Raw genomic sequence first — 12,543 nt, 5'->3', positions numbered from 1 at the left:
TGCTACATTTAATATTTGCTGCGGCTCCCCTTCGCCCACCCACCACCATATTCGCTTGGCTTGCCTGCTTCAAGTTGGCAACAATGACTTGTCAGCGCAGTCTTTAGACATTTTATGGTTTGTTAACTGCAATGAATTGTTTTTTCTTCGCTTGCTGTTTTTCTTCCGCTTCTGTTATTTATGTTGCTGCTTGGCAGTGCTTGAATAAATTTAATGTGGTCCACTGCAAGTCACTGCTCAGCGATTAAGTGACCAAAGTGCGGGCGTATATCGTTAGAAGTGAAATATTACTTCTTTGATGCGTGCGGCGTTGAGTGTATTAGAAGTTGGGTGCATTAGTTTAATGCATGAGTGTTGCGGTCAAATGTGAATATCGTTTAAAACATATTTTATAATAATATATCGATTTGTGTTTTGAAAGCAACTGCTATCATTTTTCAAAAAGTATTAGTTTCGGTAGTCGTAAATAATATTTAAGAGTTGTTAGTTGTCTTTCAAAATCGAGGTTCGCAAGTTGCTTGGGTAAAAGGCAATTCTTCATATTGACTTCAATTGCAAGGCATTTTGAGTTAAATTTTATAATGATTTATGATTACGTTGGTATACATGAATAAGTAAAGAAAGGCTGAGGTGAGGCGTAAAACAATTCTTTAAATGCTTGCTATTTTGCTTGGGATTTTATTGTTTTGAGAAGACTGTAAATCTTGATATATTATTGATACCGATATCAAGATTACCTTTTAAGAAAAGTCGTTCTCAAGAAAAAAATGCATATAATTTAAAGTTATGACCAAGTATTTATCATTGTATATTATAAAAAGAAGGTTGTGTTTAAAAAACAAACAAATTCCGACCAATTTTTATGAGAATTGAGACCGTAAGTATGTTAGAAACAAAGTCGCTAAGTTTTTATTCCAAGTCAATTGTCTTTGGTTCATCTGAGTGGACAAAAGACTTCGCATAATCAAACAAAATATGGTCCATGAAGGTCGCGCTACAGACCCACGACGCAAAATAGAACGCTTACCAAAAGTATTCTTCAATAAATTTATTGTTCAAAGCTAACAGTCGCCCGCATACGTACAAACAAACCTCTAGTTCATACTAGAGAGAGAGTTTACTCGACCGACTGTTCATACGAGAATTTAAGTCATCGGTTGGCCACCAGAAGGCAGCACCAGCCACAAATAATGGTTTGGGCCGCTGTCACCGCAGATGGGCGCTCTCCAATTGTTTTCATCGAACCTGGCGTCAAATTAAATGCGACATATTATCGGGAAAGTGTTCTGGAGGCTGCTTTGAAGCCGTGGGCAAACAAACATTTCGGTCGCAAACCATGGACGTTTCAGCAAGACTTAGCATTCCATTCAACCAAAAGTAGTGTGTATAAACGCTGAAGAAATCTTTTTGGTGAAAATCGGGACTGGTGGCCATCTCATTTTGATCCCGTTCAATGAACGAACGATGCACTTGATGATCGATTGGGCTTGAATTCTTACCTTATTATTCGAAGTTTACTTATTCGAAGTTTGATTATGTAAACCCTCAAATCAAGTCCTACTAGAAAAGTATTCTATAAAGTTATTCGCGTCTTCTTCGATACTCTGCTCTACAGCATAAATATTGTCGACCTCGGTAATTTTCATATTGCGGCTATGGCAGAGTATTGACGTGAGAAATTTTTTTCTACAAATTTACAACTATATTAGTGTGTAGTATATAGAAGCTGGTAGTTCATGAACCGATTTTACATATTTTCGACATTATACAACTGAAATATTATGAACAAAAGATAATAGGATTTTGTTCATAATTTTGGAACTCTTAATTTATTCTTCAAAATTTTTGTCGTCCGCCTCAAAGTAATACCCCTTGACCCCTATGCACTGGTGCCAACGTTTTTTCCATTCCCCGAAAGAGTTATTAAAGTCAATTTCCGGAATAACGTTTATCTTCAATTGACTCAAAAAGGTATCTCCCATAATCTACAATCTAATAAATATATCTTGAACTTATAATATTCAGAGCCTGGACCACTAGAACCTCACCTTAGGTTGAGTAGAGTACAGCGAAAGTATTATGTATAAAAGAGATTGAACGAACGAGAAAAGATATCTGACAGTTGTAACATGAAAGTGGAACCACTTAATTATTGATACCAACTTGCAAAGGATGCAGAAGCTTAAATTGACCCCAATGACCCTTTAGAAGATATATTTCAGAGAAATTATTGGAGACAGCTATCGGGTAACAAAATTTCTGTGTGAAGTCAACGCTCAAATAAAAATATAAATTTTGCCCTAACTTAATATAAACTTCAGTTTATGATCTCATGGTCTTGCGATTTACTGCTGATTAAAAAAAAATAGATTTTATATATTCTCTTTAAACATAACCGGCTTAATGATCTTTAAGAGAGCAAAGCAACTAAGCTTCCAGTAATTTGACTCAAAGAATATTTATTGGTAGAAACAACAAACAAGAAAGAAAGTGATTCTAAAAACTGCCAACACATGAAGCGAATTACACGGAAGATAAGCACCATTGCTTACACACACTAACACAATCGCAACTGGGGAAACTGCGCTAATCTACACATGTATGGAGGTTGTTGTATAATCTGCATGCACACACATGCACTTTTACGAGTGTGTGATTCCAAGCTGTGTAACTTGGAAAGGCAAACATGGGACTCAGTGACGACAACTGCAATAAAAAGATCAACAAAAAGCAGAAAATGTACCAACAACAACAACGGCGATAACAGTTAAGGAATCAATTGGCAATGGCGATTCGGCATTTAAGTTGACTTCATAAAACTTTGATTACACTTTTCAGGCATGTGCGGTTGTTTTGATGTCGCACATCCACGTAAAGAGAGATATGTACATCTATGAAGAGAAGAATGCACATACACTTATGCTGCCTGCAAGCATGCTGAGCCACGCTTTTAGACAAATAAAAACATGTTTCACTTTGCCAACACACGCAAGCACCTACACACATACGCGCATAACGGCTGTTCGTGGAATAGTTGCACGTTTGAGACGTCACGATTTTTCACCTTCACATGTATCTGGTTCGTTGAATTCGGAATAACGGCAATCGCATGCAAATTACGTTTCGACTCAAGTGTTGAACGAGCCGTAAGCTTTCTCGCCAACTCAACTAGCTGGGCGGGTGTGCGTTGTTGTTGTTGTTGATGTTGACGACAAGATGCTGGTGCTAAAGTCGCCGCCATTGCCCCGCAGGCCCTCTGAACTTTTTGTCTGTTTCACTCGTTGCTATGGTAATTAGAAAACTTTTCGTTGTACTTTCATCTAGCCTTAGCCAGCCTTTTGTCTGTGCGGACATCAAGGGTGTGGTGTTTTCTTAGCCACGTTTACACGCTTGATGGAGATTTCGGCGAAGCATACAGTGGTGCAGAATTAACTTGTAATAAACAAAATTTCCAATTCGAAGAATCGAAGAGGCAAAATTTAATATGTTAAGGTGATGTGCAAAACTTCAGCCAGAAGATCGCATCGGAGTTCACTACTTAAGTGGTATGAGGTTTGGACCTAGGTCTAAAGAATCTAATTGATATTGAGCACTAAGTCATTTAATTTTTAAGAAACCTCCACTTGATCACTAAAATTTCAGACATTTTGAATAGGCTTCAGAAATCACTAAATATGGTATTTTGGAGACAGAAAAGTGTGAGTTGATTGCACAAACGTTTGCCATTACTCAGGTATACTCAAGAAACTTATTTTTTGACATATTTGGCATACAGTTTATTATGAATAATGAAATTTAAAGGTGTAATATACATATATCCAATATTATACGTGCAGTTAATTGATCATTATTTACAATATGATTGATTGGTTCTTAATTTGTATATTGGAAAGTGTAGGAATTAGAGGGAGTTTAAAATAATTTTATATGGGAAGTTGGCGTGGTTATAGTTTGATTTCACCCATTTTCATAATGCAAGATAAGAATGTGACTAGAATGTCATATACTAAATTTGGTGTTGAAATCGGTGGAGTAGGTTTACTAGATATAGATGGGTTGTCAACTAAATGTGAACGGTGACACAACCATCGTCCAAATTGGCACCGGCTCCTATAAGGCCCTTTCGTACCATTTCGCGTGTAAAATTTTAGATCTCTTGGGGTTAGAAACCGAACACCTACTCTCACAGGGTCGGTTCGGATGCCAAGAAGAGCTTGTTCTGAGGGGGTGGAAAATGCCTTCCGCATCATCAGGTCACGCTTTTTGCTACCTAGCAGAATTATTGCAAATTTCTGGATAATCCCCAGTTTGCTTTGCGTTCCAGCAAGACGCTGATTGAATTGTCCACGTTTATTAGGTCAACCAGGTCTTCTATGGCGGTGCGTTCTCGTTGCCAGCGCTCAACTTCAAAGAATTTGTGTTCAGTGTCGTTTTCTGTCGCGTCGTTTTATAGTCATGACGGTTCTTCGACTTTTCCCATTCTGTGGAGATGCTTTTTGAAGTATCCGTGACCGGATATTAGTTGGGTTGTCCATAGGTATAGGTCTTTTATTAGTCCGGCCGTTTATCTGTCGCGACACTCCTTCTTCCATCTTTGTGACTTTCTTTATTTGTTCTATTGCGCTCTTGTTATTTTCAGATGTTTCTTTTAGCTTCCACAGCTTTCTCCTTTTGTATGCCAGAAAGTCAAGTGGGGCATTACCTCTTATAACTAATATTGAATCGCCTGACACTGTTTGGTGGGCTGAGGCAATTCTGGAGGCTGAGGTGCAGTGCACTCTGGCCACTACCTTATGCCAGTTTTCCTTTCTCTACAATTTTGGCCAGATCTTAGCTACGTATAATAGGACGCTGATAGTCGTCGTCATTAGGAGCTTTCTCTTTTTTCTTGTTTGGGGCCTCCTATGTTGGCCATTAATCTGCTAAGTTGGCAAGTGACTTTTGCTGCCTAATTGAATGGTTTTAAAGATATGTAGATTAAGCTTATTAGGGTGAGTTAGGGCGAGATGAACAGACAGACAGTCAATCGGAATTCAACCCATAATGATCATTTGCATACAATTCTATATCTATCTTGATTAGGTTTAGGTGATACAAATAACCATTAATTGAACAAAGTTATTAGACTCTGTGGCAGAGTGTTGCAAGAGTGTAAAACAGTTTGGGATTTTTTTCGAGAAGATCATGTAAATAAAAATGTAAACATTTTTACTCAAGATTTATATTAAGTAACAATAATAATATCCGATTGATATTTTTATCTCTTCAGGGCAACAAGTTCATTGTCTTCCATTGAAGAAGCTGAGCCCGGTTTTGGTTATAACAAAAGATTACTGCTACTAATATCGGTTTATGTATTGAATATGTTCTGTGATAAGTCTTTTGTATAAGCTCAGACACCCTGATCTAGAAAACAACTTAAACGAGATAAAAGTTGTTCCTTTTTGACAGATTTCGCCCCTCTAGCACAAATTCATGATGCATCATACCACGAATATCGAAAAAAACAATGAGGGTCACATTGATTTTTAGCTTTTTTTTACTGACAACTTTAGAAAGTTTAGGAGGTAGGCCTGGCGATCCTCTGAGCTTAGTAAAGCCAATATTAAAGATATCCAATTGTGAGACAACTACGTTCTAGGCGACTTCAGTAATACCAAAGCAAAATTATCAGCTTTATTTTCAAAAAAAATATTCGAAAATTGTATCAGCAAGAAGCTTTTGTATTGTTAAATTGAAGCTACGTTTTTAGTTATCACTCAGCACCAATAACAGCAACTATTTTAGCCTATTAACCATCAAAGCCTAAATACTCCACTGTCGAACAGGCAATTCTTGTTTTCGAAACTTCGCTTGAGTGTCACATTGAAGTGCGCATTTTGTTGTCGTTGTTGTTGGTAACTTTTATTATCTTTTTTGTTGCTTTGACTTGTTGTCAATTGAATTAAAATTCGCTTTAAATTCGGTATTTGCATGCTGAAAAGCGACGACGCTGAAGTTTTCACAGACGCCGGTGTAAAGAGCGGGAGAGTGTGTCGGCTGAGCGCCGTAAAGTGTGTAACTCAGGGAGGATTGCAGGGGGATGTAATTGCTGATTTCAAGAGTTATGTTGACGTTGTGCTTTTCTAGTTGTAATTCAATTGAAATTTTTCATTTCGGTTTGGCTTACATCAAAAGTTCACCAAGGCGACAGCAAGCTAGACAAATTCGAAGCGCAAAGCGGCGCAAGAGGCACCAGGCGGATTTACGCACAATAAATGAATTTCAGTAGCTATGTACATAGTTTATTTATTTTGCAGTGGTATGTGTATTTATATTAAATATTTCTGTCTTAATAATAAGCGCACACTAATCATTGCAGATTATTACCTTTTTCTTATTTCAAGACCGCGAAAGCAATTTGCTGCAACTGCGCGGACTTCTACTTTACTTGTGTATTAATACTTATAACTAGTCAGCACGTGGCTAGCAGCTAAAAAAATCGCCAATATTGCCACGTAGAGAAAAAAATAAAATAAAAATGTATCAGCAGTCCTCTGAGGATAATGAAAATAGCAGAAGATATGAGAAAAGTTGTATAAGTAGAAAATATTTAATGACAATAATAAATTCAGCTCAACTGTCGCTGACTAGCGCAAACTTAATCTGCACACACACACATACGTATACATGCATATACAGCCACGCGCTTTATATTACTTTGCTCTTACTTGGCCGCTGCGGCACTTTCTCGACAGTCAGCGCCACTTAACCTTCGCTGTGCATCAGCTGGTCAATGCTGGGCTGTCAACAGCAACTTCGGGCGCTTTATCTGCCCGTTTTGACATGCAGAACAGCACACAAATTCCATTTAATTAAATGACTTATTCCGACTTATGTCAATTCTTTTCGGATTACTCTCATTAAGAATTTTTTCTTGAGTGCAGCACATTTACTGCTTACTACCGTATTTCATTAGACTTTTTCTTACATATACATACATATATATAATTTCATACATTTACTGAGAAATACTTTCGTTCAGCGGCACCAGCCACTAAGTGAGGTCACTTGCAAGCTTATGCCTCAGCCGCTTCACTCACTTTTCTATTTTTGTGGCTTTCAAAGCCATCATAATTCATAAGTAACGGTGCTTGTGTCAGTGGTTTTAATGCTTTTTGTTGTGCATTTTTTTCTGCTTCAATTTAATGTCACTTGTGCGTAACTTTTCGCTTAGCCGCTTTGCCCTCTGCGGCGTTTAACATTGGCGTGCAGTAATTAGTGAGCGCAGAGCTGGCGATGAGCCCCCGATTCATTTGGTTTATTAATAAATAATGTCCACATTTATTTCAACATTTCGTAGTAATTATTATGCCGGACTTAAGGCGTTAAAATAAACTTTTTTCACACTTCTTGCACGCGCATATTTCTTATTCATTAATTATGATATAATAGTTACGTATACGCCATGTACCTATGGGTGGAGTGGGGTTGGTCATATTTAATATTAAGTTATGATTAGTTAAATTAAATTGCATGAATTCAGTGCTCATGTTAATTTATTTTATTTTCTGTCTTGAACTCCTTAAGCCATTAGAAGTTCGGATTGTCTGCCTTATTTCCACAACAAGTTTTATATTTATTTGCATTATGCTAGTTACACTTGACTTTAAAAGCATTGTATATTCCTGTGTTGTTTCTACACTCAGTGTAAATATAAGAAGGGTCTAAATGCAAACTATCATTCTGAAGTGAGTTCAGCCACTCGTAGTTTATAATAAAATTTGTGCTCGGCGCAGAATTTTTTTGAAATTGGAACATTAAGAGCCATCACAGCCATCTGAAGATTTATTATTCTGAAAGTAATGTTCAAACTGCCTTATGTTTATAACACTATATAAACCTTTTTAATATGAGATCTCATAGAAAAGTGTGCTGTTATGACCCCTACCATATTTTTGCTCTATCCACCACTGTCCATAGCACCCCAAAGTAATTTTGTAAAGTTGTAGATGAAGATTATAGAATCAAAGTTAAGAAAAATAACTCAACAACGTCTCTGCGGATGGTTAAACCGGGAGAAAACGGATCTGCATGTGGGACACAACTCTCTCTCTCTCTCTCTCTTTCTTAAGGACCATACCAAATACGTTGGGGTAGTCTTGGTCAGCAAACTGTTTTAGAAACAAAATGTAGAAGAACAAGTGGCAATGGCTAAAAACGCTTTTATTGGTGTAGGTAAATACTCCGCACAACCTGGGCTCTATCTCTCTTTCATGCACTTGTTCTGCACAGCTATTGTTACACCAATTTTTCTCTGCGATACAGTATTACGGTGAACAAGCATAAGGAAATCCATCTAGCGAAAGCGAATGGAAAGGGACTACGCTGTACATAACAGGAGCTTTAAAAATAAATCTAAAGGCGCTTCTTGAACTGGTACCAAATCTGCAGCCAATAAGCCTCTTCGTTGAAAACTGCTCAACAAAATCGGCGGCATGACCTTCGGGTATAACTCGATTGGTAATAGCGGTTTGGAAAAAACGGACTACATGATTACAGTTTTTAATTGCGAAAAAAAATTCAAAGTACACATGGATATAGACGGTTGGTTTAAAGGTATATTAGCTGCGTGCTACACTCTAAACATTTATACTTATGGCTCGAAAATGGATGATGGAATTGGTGCGGGAATATACTGTCCAGAGTTAGGCATAAAGCAACCTTTTATTATAAGTTGCCTGTCCACTATTATACACTATTTAGTTATTTAGTATTTCAAGTAGAGGTCTTTGCTATTGCGAAAGCTGCAGAGCTGGCCTCTAATTCACCTGCAGGCAATGTCAGAGTCAACATCTACGTTGACAGCCAATCAAGGCAGTATCGCATATCGTCCAGAAGTGTCGTGGAAGCAAGACATCAGTGGAAAGTGTTGCCAGAAGCAAGCAATTTCACTTCTAAGTATTAGGTGCCAGGTCACAAAGGTATTGAGGGCGATGAAATAGTGAACGAGATTGCCAATAATGGTGTACGGCTAACACTGGAAAACGTGATCAACATAGTGAATCACTGTCTATACGACGATCTCGACAAAAACACGGTAAGAAAAATCAAAATCCCGACGGAACGAGCTACCTGGTTGCAAAACAAAATTCATATTGGCACTCCACACTGTCTGGTGACGACACACGCTCGCAGAATGGATCTGACTGATTAAGAAGACTGCAGGAACAATGGGGTATATCTAGTGCACTTGTCCTGCATTGGCAAGACTACGCTGTAAGCATCTGGGGCTCCCATGGTTTGATACATTGGAGGAGGTATCAATAGCGAGGCCGCAGAGCCTGTTTAAATTCGCGTCAAGCGCAGCAAAATGGATCTATGCGTGGCTTATTGGTCATTATATTTTCTTGCAATCAAAACACTCGGAAACTAAGAATAAAAATAATCATAGTGATTGGATGATTTATATTCCAGTTTATAATCCAAGCTGCTTTTGACAATTTGACTCATTCAAGTGGAAAAAAAGTTTTCGCTGAATGTTTGCAGATGGATAGAAATTGAGTCTAGGACGACTGAGGCCACTGCAAGGAAAACTATGATTTGTATCGGCACAACAAGAACGTAGAGCATTATTACACTTAGTACCTATCGTGCAAAAAGGGACTAGTTCTAGCAAAGGGATTATGCAGTACCTTTGGACTGAACTACAACCCATTGAAAATCACCATCGTCCTGTTTATCAAGAGATAGTCCCTTCCGAACCCTAGCAGCTTAACCTCTGGTGGCAGAGAGTTAGAAGTTAATTTCGTCCCACCAAATGAAGAACTTACAGTCTGTCAAGTAAGAGCCTGGTCGACTTTACCGACAGTTAATGAAAGATTTCGCTCTAGTTCCTTCGCGAGCCGATAGAGGGAAGCTTTGTCCTTGATGCATTGTCAACAAAGGTTCAGTTTTCGTTGATCTTTTGAAAGAGAATCACGTTGAACACCATGAGTGCTAACTACGCGTCGCGCTAGCTGTGGTCCTTTGCATCCACCCGGAAGGTCCCAAAATGTCGCAATCAGCGGCTGCTAAATGTATGAGAAAGTCGAAGGCTTTTGTACAGAAGTGGATACAGCGATATATAGTCGCTAAAAATGTTGATGATTTACCAGAACGTGGTTCGATACGAAAAGTGAACAAAAAAGATGAAAGAAGGATAGTGAATCTGTTTTCGCAGAATCCTGCTTTAACACTGGGGCAAGTACAAGCAAAATTAATGGAAAAAGGTTTAGATATATCCTACAAAACTATCCGAACCCTTCTTCATACTCATGATGTGAAATGGCGCAACACAATGAATAATGATTGAAAAATTTGTGACAAAGCGACCCGCTTGGGTGCATGAGAATATTATAGAGATTTTGAAAATGTCATTTTTACTGATGAATGTTCTATATGGGCACGTTCTGTCCTCACGCGAGCCTGGTCAACTTCCACCAATAGGCCTATTCAGCGGACCGCAAAACATGGAATAAAGGTGCAACACCATATATATATATAAGTATGTTACACTCAATTTTTAAATAAAGTTCTTATTTTACTTAAAATTCACGAGTTTATGGAAAAATTGAAGAGAATACTAATATGTAATTAAATTAAGTGATGGTACGTACTCGGATAACATTTTACCAGCGCTTACGGTATTTACATAAATGTCGCATTCAAATTTTTCTGAGCGCAAAAAAAGTTGCCGCCAACGAGAGACAAAGCAGCGCAGTGCTTTGAAAATACCGTAAATTTAATTAAAACTATTTGCGGAACCAGTTACATGAATGCGAGCAGCTGCAGGGAAGGTGCGCGAAAATGAAAAATGAATACATATATATGTATATTCACATACTATATGCAAATGTATGTAAGAGCTATGTGACTTTCGAGAGAAACAGGAAAATTATCGCCATATGGCTTTGTAGAGGTTGCCACTGATTATAACCGGATGGTCGCCGCGCACGGCAGACAAGTGAACAGCGGAAACAGGAAAAAAGCGAATGCAAACAAAAAACTAAACAACCGCCACACACACATACTCAATAGTGTTTATTTGTGTATGTGTGCTTAGGTAAATAAATGCAATGTCACTGAAGCTGCACTGATACCCCTCCACCCGCAATGGTTGTGCTGTGCAGTGTAAATTGATAATGGTGGCCAATAATGGCGGCAAATGGGTGAGCATCACCGCTCTCAAGCACCGCCAATTCACCGTGCCCGTATGTGCACCTTCGCATGTGCTCCTTTGTTAGTCGCTTTGACCATACGCTTTCCCGTTAAGTATTGTGTATTTTTACCGTTGTCTTCTTTTTTCCCGGCGTTGGTATTTACAAGCACTTAAATTATGCAAATACCACATACATAAGAAGCAGCCAAGAAGAGGCAGCGTAGCACAACAATGCCACAACAAGCAAAGCAACAGCAGCAATGTACGTGTGTCCAGTTCACATGTGTGTATAACGGCGCATTGCGGGTCAAAAATAATCTATGCAAGTGGCTGTAAGCGCCGGTGTAGGACACGCTGCACGGAAGTTGTAGCAGCATATTTTTGGTGCCGGCGGTTGGCGCTGGTGGCAGGACACACCAGCAAGGACAGCAAGGATGCAGGATGTGTTTGGCGTGTTGTTGTCGCTTGTTAATGCTGGAACTTGTGACTTTTTTCATTGCATTGTAGACACTTTGCATTGTTGTCATTGTCCGGTGCTACTGCTTGTTTACTCACCTCGTTGTATTTGTGTGTATGCGTGTGTGTGTGTGTTAGCGCGTGTTTGTGTGCGCTTGTTTGCGTTTGCGGTTGCCGTTGTCGCTTTGATTTCGCTGCTATCGTTGATAGTCTTAATTAAATGCTGATTGCGGATCTCTTTCGCTAACTAGCTCGTATGGCAGAGTTGTTCAGTTGCATTTGGAAACTAATGAAAAATTCACTACTTAAGCTGTAAGTAGTTAGTGCGATACGTTTTAGGTGAGTTTTTTAATGGAAATTTTAAAAATCTTTCAAATAGATATTGAAATTGATCTTTGATATAAATTAGTGGGAGAGAGGACTTGCCGTGATGTAAGCTAACAAATTATAGAGCGAAAGATTTTGTGATCAAAGTAACATGTGATCATAATTCTATATACTATATATGACACCAAAAAAATAAAAAATCGCGTGGTAATTTAATAAAGTATTGTGGTAACATAAAAGAAGTATCTTCTTCCGATTTACCTAATAACCTGATTAATCGAAAAAAGTCCTCAAGTACCTAAAGGCAACTTTTTTTAACGCCATAAACTCTCTCTGGTCTTTGAGACACACTCTAAGTACACAAGTCGAAGTACATTTAATCCTTAGAGTCCTCAACTACGCCGCATTACTACGGTCGCCTGGATGCAGTGAAATGCAGACGAGAAAGCTACAAGCATATCAGAACACTACACTGCATCAAGAAGTTCTTCCTCAACTACCTCGACGACATAAAACAATACGCCGACCAGACATCGGACGCAAACATTTTCAAGACATTGCACCGACCGCCATTCACACTG

Source organism: Bactrocera dorsalis, chromosome 2 (assembly GCF_023373825.1).
Source record: "Bactrocera dorsalis isolate Fly_Bdor chromosome 2, ASM2337382v1, whole genome shotgun sequence".
NCBI lineage: Eukaryota > Metazoa > Arthropoda > Insecta > Diptera > Tephritidae > Bactrocera > Bactrocera dorsalis.
Note: the sequence above shows the minus strand (reverse complement) of the source record.